Source organism: Pieris brassicae, chromosome 10, assembly GCF_905147105.1.
Source record: "Pieris brassicae chromosome 10, ilPieBrab1.1, whole genome shotgun sequence".
Lineage (NCBI taxonomy): Eukaryota > Metazoa > Arthropoda > Insecta > Lepidoptera > Pieridae > Pieris > Pieris brassicae.
Window position 1 is genome coordinate 6,038,514 of NC_059674.1, and position 16,849 is coordinate 6,055,362.

Genomic DNA, 16,849 nt, shown 5'->3' on the forward strand with positions numbered 1-16,849 from the left:
TATGGTTTTTTAATCGGTTTTTGAAATTTTTCGGTGTTGCCGACAAAATTCCGATTGTTAATAGATGAAAAATTATCTGTAAACATGCGCCTCTTGCGGGGGTCTGTGTCAAAATGACAAGTGGAATCGTTTGATGTTAAATGTCAAATTTTTGAAATTTTTTTGCGTATGGGGAATTTAGTTAAATCTGTGATTAGATTTGTCTGCGCAGTTGTATTTAGGAGATTTCAAGGAAATATATTTGTATGTATAACATACCCAAAAATAAATGGAGACATTTGGCAGGCTCACCGTTAGAATGCTTTTTCTGAGTCTCGAGACTCCTTGTCCTATTGTCCAGATATGGAAACTTATTTTAAATTAGTAGCTTCAGTTCTTTTAATTTCCTTAATTTGCCTTTACAAGTTATCGATTCTTATACATTACGTCGTTTTGCCATGTATATTTCCAGTAAAGATTTTTTTTAGTTCAATAAAAATAAACTATCTACTATAATAAAAAATAAGGGTTGATAGTAGAGGGGTGAAAATTAAGGATCGTATTTTTGTATGTTTTATCATGAAAAAATTTTTTTGCCAAAAGTAAAAAAACTATGTGGTGGACACCCCTTATTTAGGGGTTTGATTTATTGAAGATAGTAGTATTGTCTGTTGTTGACATGGCTTTTACTCATTAAGAAAACACTTTTTAAACGGATTGAAGCTGTGTATTAGTCACTGTGACCATGCGCGCTGTAAAGCACGCGAAACGTCGGAAAATTTAAAATTAAAAGTTTATAATAATATACATAGCTTCAATCCGTTTAAAAAGTGTTTTCTTAATATAGATAGTAACTGATTCTCAGACTCACTGGATATGCATAAACAATTTTATAAGAATCGCTCGAGTTTGGGAACGAACATTGAGACACGAGAATTTTATATATATTATAGATCAAACTGAAACTTATTTACCCATTTTCTTTAAAAAGCAAAGTAAAACCTTGCATGTAAAGAACAATATATATATAAAATAATGATATCGAATAATACCAGACGCGACATTCTTGTGACGCGCGCTGTGCCTCTCTTATACACATTCTTGTCTTCCTCTTTTTCGTATATTAGGCACCAGCTTAGTACTTTGTTGCCTCTTGCCATGTACCCATTTCCACTTTTATTTATTTATTTTTATTGTAACTTCCGTTAGCTTAGTTTCTTAAAGCCGAAATTGTTTGTATGTAAATATAAATAGTGAAGTCAGAGATCTTTAATATTAAGTAGTAGAAAAGCCTTCGAGAGGAAACTGATTAAATATATAAAGGCAAGGTGTCTTTATAGGGAGAGTATGTAGGCTATAAGCTTGGACGATTATATTTTTTTAATATAATAGGAGGCAAACGGGCAGGAGGCTCACCTGATGTTAAGTGATACCGACGCCCATGGACACTCGCACTGCCAGAAGGCTCGCAAACTAACTTTACTGTTCATACCTATATATTTGCATACATATATATGGCTAAATTGCGTTTTTTTTATAATAAATAAATCTGAATATACCACTTTCTTTGCAATTAAAAGATTTATATTAATACACAAGTTTACGTGTTAAACTAAATGTCCAGTTAAGCACAGTCAAGCGCCTGTCATTGCGTGTTTATTTTAGAGGAAATTTCAAGGTGTTTCTGAATACGGTAGCTAATAACTAGTGATGTTTTAGTATATCGATAAAATCTGATTGTATAGAAGCGGAAATAGAGTCGCTTGCCAGTAAATGTCATATGTGTAGTGCTCGCATATACTAAAGTAAATATGCCTAAAATTTATAGATTATTTACAATTAAAATCAATCAGTGGCACTACAACCTTTTTAAGTCAGGGCCTCAAATTTCTGTATCTATTTCATGAACTATTGTTAATCTAATAGGCAAGTAGGTGATCAGCCTCCTATGCAAGCCGGTTATATCACGATGCATTCCTTCACCGATCAAGCGAATGTTAAATGTACACATAGAAAGGAAGTCTATTGCACAGCCAGGGAGCCGAACTAGGGGATGAGAGAACACGCTGAAGCCACTAGGCCAACACTGCTCAAAGATTAATCATTTATTTATTCTTAAAAATATATACGTTATCCTTGCCATCTTACTAACCCAATACGAATTATAATGTATGAAATACATAAGATACTCAATATCGTAAATATTCCGGGGATTACAATAAAAAGTATACGTTCTTATGATTTTGAACCAGGACAATATAACCGTGATAGTTAACCTCCGCCCACGGCTCTGCGATATATATGTAAAGGAATTCTCTTGATATTTCATAAATTCGTTATTATGAGGCTTAAGGTGGCACTAACTTTCTTATTTTAAACTAAATAAGTCAACCAGTTCGATAAAATCACTATTTTGTCTCTTTCTGTCGAATTGTGTTTACGCTGTCATGAAAAGAGATAGTCATAAGACAGTATGCCTGTTATTCTTAGAAAATTTCTCTCCATAAATGATTTAATTAGAAATTATACATATTTAAATTATTACATGTCCACCCTCAACTGTCATTTTTGACAGTCGCTCAACTCCACTACTGTTTGGTATGACTTAGCGATTCGTGTGATCCACATTTGAACTAGAATATTATAATTAAAGACTGCGTCTGCGCACCAGTATTAAGAGTACCGAATTATTTCCGGCAAATTATACTGTGATTTGGAAATTTGATTTTAATTTTTAATCCGTCGATAGTCGAAGGACGGAAGAAATATATACTTCCTTCCATTTATGTATTAATAAGGAGAACACGCATACATGACAAGACAGGTATGTTACTTACTCTATATTTGTATGTCTTAAGCGTAAAGACTTATAAGGAATTGTATAAGGAGCCGAACAATCAAACTATCCATCTCATGAATTAAATAATTCGAAAACTGAATTAACTTAAATCTGCAAGAAATACCTTAAATAGAGCTCGAATCCCGTCTGTGCACCAATGGACTGTCTGATACGGTGAAAGAAAACATCGCTGGAAACACACTAGACACTAAAAGTCGACGGCGTGTGTGAGGCATAGCATTTGAAGCCCAATGGTAAAATTCAAAGTACAATAGGTATATTCTCTGTACCGTAAAGAAGCAGGCACTTAGTAGAACATATTTCGACCTAGCGAATTCTACTGCGTTATATCTATCTTCTGGGAGGTGGCAATTCCCACAATTCTTAATAATATTGAATAAACCAGATATCGATAACTCACCCTCAACCCTATTTCCGTCATTGGAATGTATTATGTTGACTTAGGTCACCACTTGAATCGTCGTGGATTTTATTTTAAATACGTGTCGATTCTCAGAAATTTATTAAAATATATGTTGTTTGATTTCGCTTAAGTAAGATAAAAACAATATATCTTCTACTCTCTCTCCTTTTGGAGCTTTCTTGGCCTCCGAAGATGGAGAATGACCACTATTTAAGGTTCGACTTGTTTATCGCGGTATATACTTAAAAGGGTATTAAGAAAATCCTAGACCTGAATTATTCCCCACATTCAGGGTGTGTACGTGAGAACGTACATAGTTCATCATCATCACATAACACAATCACGAATTATATATACTATATCTTTAGTAATTTTGTTTGCTGTATTACGAAATAAATGCGTACTTATAAATCCAGTACCTTAAATTCACGAGGAAAATATTAAAGCCAAGTTAAGCGTATTGGTACAAAGGGCTGAATCTTAATTGCGCAGACGCAATGACTGGACATATCGGGCCACGCCTTAAATCGAGATTGCTATCTGAATATTGCAATTTGAATGACAGTTTGCATTAAGGTTTCTTGTAAAGGCTAATAAAAGGGGTTTAGGATGACTGGACTTAACTATTAAATTATAAATAACTTTGGGCTTCGTCAAAAAATCTGATAGAATCCTAATGGCAATTCTCATTAGTGTATTACACACATACACATTCACGCATACTTAAGGTGTTCTACGGCATGTGTTACAAGGAAGACTACTTCTACTTAAAAAAAATTTCAAACATGTACCCCGTAATAATTGTTGGGCTAGTGTTACATCAATTTTGTCACAATTTTCTGTCATATTTTTATTTATTTATTAGAGAATAAAAAAAGTTTGGTCTGAGTTTTTTGGCGCCAATACCAGTTACATTTTTCCCATAGATGACCGGCGAGATAATGTGGTCATGAAATAATATGGACAAAAGAATTTCTCGATAGATCCAATCTCTTAGATTCGGCTAGGGTTGCCTGTTGCAGTTAAACCTAAGTTGTAATCCTGAACAAATTATACTTTATCACTCCAACATATATATGATATTTCGCAGCAAAAGGCAAAAGGAGTGTTTACGCAATCTTCTCCGGGTCTGCTAACCAGTGGCTTAGTCTCTGAAATGAGAAACTTCCAACGTTCCCTTCCCTTTCCTCCAATTTCGATATTGTTCCTTTTGGAGTCGAGACTCATGGGCCGGTGACCCCTGAGCTGGTGTTTTAAATGCCAGGTGCCACAGGGACCAAACTTTTTAAAATTGTTTTAATTTTCAATTATTATGACTATGTAGGTTGAGATAATTGTAAATACTGTATTGTACTGAATACATAATGCTCCTATAAAATGTTTGTAATAAGTCTCTTGGCACACCCCTAACCATGATTGGTCCGGCAATTATGTTAGCGTCTGATCTCTGAAGCTTTCATCTCGCCGGTATCTTTTATTGAAAAACTAGTTTTGACGCATTCCATACTAAATAGGCTTTGGTGGGGATAACAGTTTTTATTTAAATCCATGAAACAACAGACGAACTATGTTCAAAAAGGTTTTTGTATCATGTAATATATATGTATCAAACGTCATGGCGGAACACGAAATTCCATATCACCTCGACGTCCGTCGTTCCACAGCTGAGCTTTAAAAAAAAAGCAGTTTGTGGAATATGTGGAACCAGCTGCTCACTGAAGTATTTCTGAATCAATTCTACTTAGACTCCTTTAAGAAAAGAGCGCACCAATTCTTAAAAGGTCGGCAACGTACTTGCAAGCTTTATGGCAATGGGATTGTCTACGGGCGGCGGTAATACTTATCTGGTGAGCCTTTGCGACGATTGATATATATTGATAATTATTATTAATAATGGTCTACTCTGTCAAAGAAAATCAATATCTTGCTTGTAATTCACTATCAAAAGTGTCTACCCGGTCATTTAGAAGACTCTTTTAGGAGACTAAAATTATTTAGAGAAGAAATTCTACTGTGTTCTACTGAGACAGCATTTAGTGGGCGTAACATCTTTAACGGGGATCTAGGCACCAGACTAGTTCTGGTCCTTGGTATCGCAAAAACAACGTTAACCATATCAGGTGCAAAGAACTTCTTGAAGAACTCTTGGGTTGATCATCACCCCCCGCAAGACTTGTAGTGGATATTAGGCCAACTGCCAACAAATGCAGAACGTAGATACCACCCTAGGGAGACCACAGTCAGTGTTGAGTTTTGATGAACTGGAATCTTGTCCATTGGTATTGTCTACCTTTTTACTACTAATTTACACAAAATTTATTAGATGTAGCTGAGTATGGACGTTAAGTGTAAGGGTAGAACTTTTACTGATAAATTATGTTACGACAGGTGTGTAACACCTGCCACGTTTCTGACAAATTGATTTCTTTAACACTTAAAAATACAATCGTTCTATTTTAAGACTAGTCTATATACATATAGACTATATGTATATAGACTAGTCCCATCCCATCTTACATAGAAATTAATTAATGACGTCATGTGGTCGTGGTAGGTGTCTGGTGGTTTGTGGCTCAGACGGCTCTCAGCGAGGATTTGAGAGGGAGAGATCCCGTATGTAAAAATCCTTACCTACATAAGTCTCTTATATACTAAGTAAGGTTTCACATAACGGTATTGAACCAGGCTTCCAGACAGTCCTATTTAAATATTGGGCCTTCTTGTGTTGCCACTTTATTGCTAAAGGGTGGAACAACTTGAATTACTGGGTTTTCAAGTTGGTCTTGCGTTAGTCCAAAAAGCTCGGTGGATGGGACAGCCTCCCGTTCGTTTCGCAACCACAACTTCCGTCTACCAGCCCGTGAATTTTCCCGATCAACAAGTCGTATCGATGATGCCGAAAAACATGTCCTCAATATGCGAAATATTGAGTTTCTCTTTTGAATCGTATTAAAATTATCAGATAAGGAACTTTTTAACATAATAAAATCTAGATTTTTTTTTCTCAAAACCACGGAAGCGGTGTGCGTAAAGCCTCATTGTTGCCACTAACAAATGATGCGTTGACAGTTGGTGGTTTTGTGCAGGTAGATTTCGCTAACAATAGCCAAGGCAATGGGTGTTTTCTTTTCATTACCCACCCATAAACCGCTAAACGATTTTTAATGGAATTCAACAAATTATCATTAAAGTTTTTCTGGCTACCGTAAGGGTAGTCTGGTCATACATTGGCCCCAAGAACACGGCCCCAAGGTTCTGGCTGAGGGGTATCGTGTCAGGAACCTCGCTACCCAGAGCTTGTACTAATGTAAAGACTTAAGTCGACACGACGCAGACGGAGTTCGTGTTTAAAGAAAAACCTCCCTGGTGCATCTATGGATTGTTCACGTCAGAAGAAGTTGATTGTTCATGTCACTTTTGTTTGATGTGTCGATTCATACATCAATAAATATAATGCAAAATAAATACAGGTAGATTTCTAGCTATGCTTCCACCCGCATTCATTCAGACCTAGCACGATGTAGCGTAAAGCTTTTTACGGTAAATATACTTTTGAATGCAAAAAAAAATTGTTTTGCTAGATATTATTGTAGATATGATGTCTTCTATAAAACTGTAGAACATCATTTTGCTCTATTGTCAATAGTTTTCGTAGCGTACGCGATTTAGGAATTTTTATTGGTCTTTCTCTGATTGTAATTTATTAAAGAATCTTAAATTTTTTGATAATATTCTATAGCCTATGTTTTTTAATTCGAGCCTATTAAATGCAAATAACTCCACTGAGAAAATATTAATTGATATGTTACACAAGCCATCTGGAGCCAGTATGGGCCAGTTTTAGAAAGGTCGTCCTTTGCGCTGTTTGCCTATAGTCCTTTCCATGATGTGAGTCCGTCCATCTTGAATTATATCATTATAATATTGGTTTGTTACTATTTCAATTTTGAAAATTATTTTTAAAAGAACTTGATCCTAATGGTTAAAATATTATTAAAACTGTCAGAAGTGCATTGTCTAATTCCAAAAATCATATACAAAAGTGTCGAGTCATTTCTACCCGTCGGTGCCTTTAGCGACTCTCAAGAGATCCCTCAATAATTTGACAAATGGATCTACTTTGAATAAAACCGCGTTTCAAACTATTGTCTTTCGTCCCATGGGAGAAAACCTTTATTTAAAATAAGCTTTCAAAAGAAAATTCAACGGCTCGTTGCAATTATGATCGGTAGTTTTGATATAGGACCCGAAGTATAAAAGGCTTTGGCATCATTTTTAGTTTAACAGTTGCATCCACCACTATGTTAAACCAGCTGCCGACTGAAGTATCAAGAAGATCGTACCAATTCTTGAAAGGCCTGCAACGTCAGCACTCTGGCATTGAGTGCCCATGGCCGGCATCATTTAACAAGCTACCCTCCTGCCTATTTGCCACTTGTTCTATAAAAAAAAACGTAAAAGTAATAAATTAATCTAGAATTTTCTTTAACGGAAACTTAGTCATAAACTATAAGATTCTTTACTACTATAAACTTGAATTCAACTTTCATATAACTTATCGATCATTGATCTATGGATCGTATAGATCGCGGGGGTCACCGCAATTACTGTCCTATTCAGTTGCGCGGACGCCGTGTTACCGCTCAAATGCATTTCCTGTTTAACCGAGTTATGTCTGGAATATACATTTTGTAATATTAGGTATCCGATTCGTGCGTACTATGAATACATATTTATAATCATTTATATAAATAGTCACGCAAACACGCACACATATAAACAGATACACCAATACTCTTCACGATGTTCAAATACGACCTTGTCCAGTTTGGCAGCAGTGTTGGCCTAGAGGTTTCACTGTCTCTCATCCCGGTGGTCGTACAATCATTCGGCTGTGCACCATTGGACTTACTGTCTATATGCGGAATTAACACTCGCTCGTGCGATGAAAGAAATCATCGTTAGAAACCCGTCATGCCTTAGATCCAAACGGCGTAAGTCAGGCACAGAAAGCTGGTCACCTACTTGCCTATTAAAAATGATCATGGAATAGATACAGAACTCTGAGCGCCAGACCTAAAACCTTGTAGTGCCATTGGTATGTTCGAACACGGTCTTAGTGTTGAGAAACGCTCTAGGCTTATACTAAATACCTAATTTTAAAAAAATGTCTGACAATATCATAACGAGGCAACGCAGAATGATAACCCGAGGTGATAACTTTTCCATTGTTTCTTCGTGATTTGCGATCAAACAAAACATTATATTCTTGCATTCATACAATTTTTTCAAATAAATCAAAAGTTATCATGATTATAAATTTAGATTATTTGTTATAAATTTAGTATACTTATAGTTACATAAATAACATATTCTCTAGTTTGTCAGTAACGTAACTTTCTTTAACTGTTTGTACAAATGTCTCTACTTGAAATATCTTGTATCGTATATTTCCTGTTAAGTTCTTCTTGCTGATTTAGATCCGTATTCTGACATGTGTGCCTACTCCTCTTAGAAACCCGTTTCAAGTATGATTAGTGGTTCAGACTGCTATAATACATATATTAATTATCATTTTACAAGAAACTTAAAAATACTTTATATCGTTGCTGTACTAAGTGTTGCTAGCGCCATCTATTTTCTTAAACCGAATACTATAAACCGGTAAATTGGCTCGTGAAGTTCTCCTTTATGGGAATACGTTAATATTGAAAAAAAAAATTATCGGTTAAAGTCCGACTCCGTAAGTTTCTTCAACTGTGGTGTGTATAATAATTATTTGGCTGAAATTTTATGCATTTTGATGATATATATATTTTCTTTGTACAATTCACACCATCACACAACACAGCCGAATTAGGTAGAACTTAGTTTTGTATTCTATCTTTGGCTATATGTATAGTATAATTATTTTTGTTACATATAAATTGAGTTAGATGATACGGAATAAATAAATAAAAAGTATTTTTTCACTTTCAATGCAAATGTAATATCTGAGTCGATTATACTTATAAAACGTTATAACATGAGCCTCGTTAGAGTTTCATCAAAAACTCTCTATCCAAAGACAATAAAGCGCGCGCAAAAAATATAATTTCCTACAAAGCACATTGTATAGATCGCAAACGATCCATGGATCATTATTGATCGATGATTGAGCTCGCTTTTTGCTACATACTTATATCTGGCATGTATAATGACATTGTCAACGTTAATTTTGATACGGCTAACGGGTTTACTAGCGGTTAAACACGGGTTCGTTCGTCCCATGGCCCCAAATTGGGTACATGAATTTATAGCAAGACTAAAGATGTGGCCCTTGATTAACTCCTTGCTGGATGCCTGTGTTTAGATGCGTGATTATCTGGTCTTTTAGGGTTACTTTTTCTTGATTGACCCATAAATAAATTAAGTTTTACATTAATCTATTAAGTTAAAGATTTTAGAAAGATATCTGTTTTTGTCTAAACCCTTCAAACCGAAAATCTTCTTAGTAAGGGAGTTATTGGTATCAATTTTTAAGGCAAATCGTGTCACATTTCCATAGACAACTTAATCGTCCAGGCCAAATTAATCTTTTTTTTTAAATCTTTCTTATTGAATTGATTAACACTTGTATGTCTTAGCAAAATCATTGATTCTTTCATGGTCACAATTTGATGACACATGATATGAAATTTTTCATGTATTTTCCGATGATTTGAGCTTGTTTGTGTATATTTTTAAGTTTTTTTCTTATTTCAGCTTATACAAGTACCAATTCAAGGAAGCTTAATATAATAACAAACAGCTTTTTGTGTATTTTTTGCTCATAATATTTTAAATTGGTTATTAGGTTTTTCCGTAATAATTTGTAATGAGCTATTTTTAGAATGTTATTTCTGTATATTTTGTGGTCACTTATTGCAAATTTTTTTGTCAATATTATTTATTTTGATACTTTTATTTACAAATAAAATCCTACAAATACTATAGATATCGATATAAATCCAATATCATAGTTTTGTGTCTATGGTTTCTTCATACACACGATGCAATAATACCATAATATATAACACAAATATCACAGATCGCTTGTGTAATAAGACTGACGATTTTGAAAATCTAATAAAATAAATATTTTAGACTCTTCTTGCCAATCTGATTTTATATAATGATGCCAAAATATGATGATATTAAAAAACGCTTTCGTAAAATTGGTGAAATTAAAATTCATAATAAGGCTGTATTGTATTTTTGTTATAAATGGATTCAGCAATATAACATAGACAGACTTGTTCTATAATATTTTTTCAGATCAATAAGCTATTGAAGTAATGAATTAGGTGGTTAGCTACTAATCGGAATACAAAAAAATATTTGAAAATATATTTTATAACGAGGTGAAAGGACGTCTAGACGTTATATTTCAATAGCTGACAATCACATTAGATCAATCAGTATCGTCATTAAATGTTAACTAAAGACAATAGACTAAAAGGTATTTCCTACCTAAACTAGCGCATATATAATATCTTCATTAAATTCAGCCATGCGTAGCTGCGAAAGCCTTCATTAAATGTCGTTATAATTGGATAGTCTTCATTTATCAGGTGAATTAAGGTTATTTATATTTTTGTTTGTTTTGTGAAAACATCTTAAAAAATATAAAATTATCAATGATTTTTTGGTTTAATGTATTTTTTATCTACTTTTCTAATGTCATTGATGCTGCACTTCTAATATGTATCCAAGAGCTTGTTACGCGCTTATTATTAATAAAACGATTAAGCTTTAACGTTCAATTCAATATCAATTTGTTAAAATAACAATGCTATTCAAAACCGATAATAAAGTAACTGTCCGCGCATAATTGTACTACACACGAAAACGTGCCATATTCCATAGCTAATAGAAAGCAAAATGGCGACTTCGACGTACGAATTTGACACATAGACTCATTTCTAATTACGAACTCAAAAGCTAAGAAAGTACGGGCCGTACCGTTAGAAAATACGTCCGACTCTAATTTCACACTTTGAAGTGCTTTAGCGCAAAAAACCCAGTAAAGAACGTGACGCGATGCGTGCGGACGTTGCCGCGCAAACGGCGGGATGACGTTTGACAGTTCCCATTTTAAAATGTAGCATAGATTATAATTGTGTACCTGATGTAATTTTTGTGCAATATACCACTCTGTGGACAGTCTGATTTAAGTGCAATATTTATTTTTAATTTAGTGTAGTTTTTAATTATGGATTTACATGAGTATCAGGTGAGTTATTTTTTGTACTTATAATAAATAAAGTCTTATTAGTTGATGATTCATTTCAATTTATAGCTGTACATTTTTACAAAATATTTACAGTTTACGAAAGGTATGTATAAAATACCGTTATCATACTTAATTTCTAAAGTTTTCAGGCAATTACACTTCGGATAGTCTAGACAAAAGAAATGATCTAGATTGTCTTACCTATACATAATAAAACGGGATATATATATTTATTTATCTAAAAAGAATTATATTTTTTTCAGTTCAATAAAGTTAATTGCATAAGTTAACATGAATATATATTCGTCATGATTTCGTAAGTAAAATATTTTAAATAAATGAAAGATTTTCTTCGGTAATAATGTTAATTACCATGAAATTGTCAATGGATATGTCTAAATATTTTGTAGGATGTTGCAAAATGGACGCGTTGAAGTCTTTTAATAGATACCGTTCTTTAAAATTTAAACATATAAACTTTTTATGGGGTTGCCATTTAGAAAAAAACCTGATTTTTAAATTTAAATCGTCTTTATTTGACACACTTGTACGTTTGATACGGTAGATGCAACAATTCAGAATTTATGGTAGAATTTATTACTACATTCAAAATCTTTTATAACGACATTGATCTTAAAAACCGATATTCGAGACATTATTATTAAGTACCTAATACAATATAACCGGTATGTTCTAAACGATCTCATCGTAAACGGTTCGTAAAAGAACGTAGGAACAAGGACACGAAAGGTAAAGGGATGCGAAGCTGTTGACAAGTGGAAGGATATATAAGGCATCCGTGGGTGTCGAAGACGGATTACTTATGGCTTGTCGGACTAAATCCAGGAGGTACTAGACAAGGGACTAGCTAAATGCTCTAATAACAGACGAGAAAGGTGAATGTTACGAAAGTGGATGATACAAGAGAGAAGTGGTCGTAGTTTTACGTGGTTATATGCCTACCACTTCGGGAATAAGACTTATACCCCTATGGACATTTGGTACATTGGGTCTGATTTGTTGACCGGCGAGCTGAATTTCATTAACATACTATATTTTACTGTTGATGTCAATTGTATCTTTATATTTTCTATATTGTTATTCATTTTCATTGTACCATGGAAAGTGGCCACCGACATCAGGAATTTCTGAACTATTTACGGCTCCAAAATTATCCAGACTAATTTATCTATTGTCAGATAAATACCATTTGTACTGTAAGTGATTATGTAGAACCATAATATCCGAGGGTCAGATCAAGGTCAAAAATTTTCGTAAACTATAATTTTCGTAATTGTACAAAAAGCGAATTACGTTTTGTTCGTCTGTGATTGATGTTCTGACGGAAGTACAATAGTTGAAAATGATCGGTTTATAACAGACTTTGTGTGTAATTCAATTAATATAGAAGTATACTACTACTATATCGGTCCAATCAACATGTCTCTTTTCATCACAGCGTAAACACAATATTAGAAAAAGAGACAAAAGAGTTAGACCCGAGAATCTTGTATTTTTTAAAAGTATTCTTATCGCTTATCAGCGATCTAATACAGACAAAAACAACATTATATGAGGAAAACGTGAATGACGTTGTTCAGGCGGCCTTATTGCTTATAAGCGATATTCACCAGGCAATCAACTAGTAGCTTAGTTTTATACTAGGTATATAGAAAAGTGATTTCTGATTATGTTTCAGCTGTATTCTTGTATGTCCTAACATTATTAATAATTTTCTCGTAATTATGGGCATGATATTTATGAGCTCATACATAAATTAAATAAACCTTTAGAATCTATCTGTCTGTATTAAAATCCGTTGCGTAAAAGATGTTAAGGTCTATGTTCGAATTCAACCTTGTTGTGCGCTGTAATATGCTCTTAAAACTTGGTTTAAGTTTATTTATTTATTTGCAATCTTCCAGCCTTACAAACATATTATAAAAGATTACAGTTAGACAATATATACGTACAAAGCCAGTACAGATTACATTGTTATACGAAACAGAAAACATAAGTCAATTAAGTACATAAATAGATGAAGAAAACTGAAACTAAACATACAAACTACAATTTAATATTTTAAAGAAAAAAAAAATTGTTACCACAGCTTAATAAAGTCGAAGTCTTCCCTAGTCCAAAAACATCCTCTTTGGTAATGTGCAAAATGTCTACATAAATTGTAGTTAACTAAAACCCGAAACATTGGCGAATTCCACAGATAATTCGTGTTCATACGAGGCTCGTGGAACAATCTATCTTATCTGGAAGGGATTTTTAAAGAAACTAATAACAGAAAATTGGGGCTGTCTATCGACTATAGGGCTCTAGACTTATCACGAGGTAAGACTTCTGTTTGTCAGACAGGAGACATACTTAAGTTCTGACCCTTAACATTCCGAGATTGAAAATGTAATACTATCATGCCTTGTATAATTTATATAAATTTTTCATAGTAATAAAGCCGGCATTAGCATAACCTAACCACGATTTTATGGATGTGTCAAATGAAAGTTAATTAATTATGTACAAAAGCCCGCGACACTGTCATAAATTCCATAGATCCAATTAAATTAATCTAAATACAAACTCAATTAAAATGTTTACTAGAGCCTTCCTTCGTGCCTCATGACGCAAGGTTCAACTGAAGGTTTTGTGTTAGCGAAATTATTGATATCTATAAAAGCCTAAATAACATCAAATTCATTCATTCGTCTTGATTCTCTCTCTTCAGGGATATTGCGTCTCTATGCGTTTCCAAAGAATGCCGTCATAAACAAAGGTGTCCATGGGCGTCGGTAGCTGTTTTTTATGGTTGGCTTGTTTCCCCCTTACCTCGTTTATAAAAAAGCGACTTTATTAAACAATTGACCCCAGTCCACTCCCGGATTGGTTCATAGTCAAGACATTTTGCGCCTACGAAGTTTCCGTTTATCTAGAATTTTTCCCCCTTTTCCTATCTGCAATTGTACGGCAGGTTACTGAGGATGCTACTTGCGTATGAGACTTTTCTGAGCTTGACGTAACACATATTTTGATACGTTTGATACTGTGTCTGTCCGGCAATCGGCAATCTTCGAGTAGTCCACTCTAAACAATGTTTTTTTACTTAGCCTACCTTTTTAGTAGCTACATACTATACTATAGTACATACTAACATGTGTACATTCAACAACAAAAAACCTAAGTACTAAATAAAAAAAAATTGTTCTCCAATATTATGCTCCACAAAACCTATCTGAGAGTTCAAGGTTTGAAAAAAATACTCGAACTGGTGCAACCGTCCTCTAGTTTTGCGCTTAACAACATTTTGCGATTGATTTTTATTTATATAGTTTATTAATATTTTTTTTATTAGTGAGTAAAATTTTACTCTTAATGATCGATCAACGAAAATGGGTCATAACATAACATTTTATGTCAATGTAAACGTGTATGTAAGACAGTTATTATGTTCACTAAATGAGATGTCTTTAAAGTTGCGTGCACAAAATTACTCTACAACGTGTATATAATTTTATAACACCTTGAAAATGTCCAAGGTCTCGGACATAGTTTAAAACAAAGTATAAATATCAAAATCTTAAATCGGGACACGAAAGTGTATCGTGCATATAAGTGCAAGATACCCGGCAATGCAAGAATTAAGTAATAATAATAAGTATCGACTATATGAACTTATGAACACGTTTCAGTTTGGCCCATGTAGTTTAAACGATTTATTTAAAACAAATACTGTCGTATTGTCGCAACGGATTTGACAAGTAACACGATCAATATTGACGGATTCGAAATCCGAAAAAATTCAAATTTCGAACGGTAGCTCTCGTTGCGCGTGCCAATAAACAAACAGGATGACATAGACAAGTTTTGCGCGTCAAGAGCATTGTCAACATGAAGTTTTCACTGCCGTTTTGAGTGTTATTTGAATGGAGATAACGGGCACTTCTAACAATGATTCTAATAAAATGCTACATTGTGGCGGGAAATAATGTTTTGTTACTTAAAAGTTAATAAGCCTGGTTATTGGTGGGTTTTCAACAAAATTCGTATCTTTTAAGTTGTTTTAAACCATAAACCACTTAAGTCCATAGTAAAGCTGACCATGCCAAGCATTGTTTAACTTATATTTTTCCTCTTGTACTATCAATTTCACATCTCACCTACTGATATTTCCTAACAAATTTGCCTATTGGGTACCCATCCGATGTCTGTCTCCAACAAATGTTGCTTATCCTGAATCGATTCCGTACGGCAGGTGGTCCCATTACAAATAAAAGGTGAAAACAAGTAAACTGGCGTGTTCAAATATTTGTCGTGTCAATACATAACTGTTCATTGATTTTCATGAGAAAATACTATTTTTCACATACAAGTGCGACGCTACTGAGACGTTTTTATTATACATTTTTTACACCATCATTGCATTTCACAAAACACTAAAAATTGAAAGAGTACAGTTAAACACTGTACTCTTCTGTACTGTATACTGTACAACTGTCAATTGTCTAGGGACAGGTTAGCAAGAAAGTGGGTAGCGTGTGTACCTAGGACACCTATTACATTAAATAATTTTTCCGTAACATTTACAATCTCGTACATATAATAAAATTCTAACATGACTTATTGGTCTAACATCTTAAATTACTACCTTATATTTAATATTTATTTCCAACAGACAAATATACAGTATTTACAATATTCTTAAACTTCATAGTAATAATAAAAAAAATTGATAAATAGAACATAAAAACAAATTTAAAGAGTTTGGTCCCTGTGAGATTGTTTAACGCTGGCAGCACTTCCTCACCGTATTGCGATATTTATTCGTTGAGCAAGGAAAGCACCAGCTCTGTGGTCACCTATACCATCTACCAGGCGCCAATTGGAACAAAATCAAAGTTGGAGGATAATATTTGAACCCTTTAATTTTATCCCTCTGCGATGCGGCCGCGCCATGTGCTTGTCCAAAGGAAGTGAGACAGGGCTATCGTGTCCACTGAAGTAGGATCCCATACCAAAGCCCGTCCCATCCTCCAATTGATCAGAGACATCCCATCCGGCCGCTGGCCATCATCTAGCGTTGCCTCGGAGCCAAGAGAGATGAGATGATGTCGTTGAGCGCGGCGTGGCGAGAAAAATGACCTCTACTCTTTTGGAAATGGAGGCCATTGCTTCAAAGCTAAAGGGACACTTATGGAGAGTACTACTCCAGATGAAGTCGGATGGCAAGGCGAAGTGATTCAGGGTCCAAAAGGGTGCCAGTATTTGGCTAAGGATTAACATTAAGCCATTGACCGGCCTCCCTAGACACCACTACCACCAAACCTTGTGCTGTCTGTAATTAATATGT

At 34.2% G+C, this 16,849-nt stretch overlaps 1 protein-coding gene across 7 annotated transcripts in view; it reads left to right on the forward strand.

Annotated features, from left to right (window-relative positions):
- Window positions 1–16,849, forward strand: part of LOC123715843 (segmentation protein cap'n'collar-like) — a 97,866-nt gene that overhangs the window by 65,506 nt on the left and 15,511 nt on the right. The window lies entirely within an intron of this gene.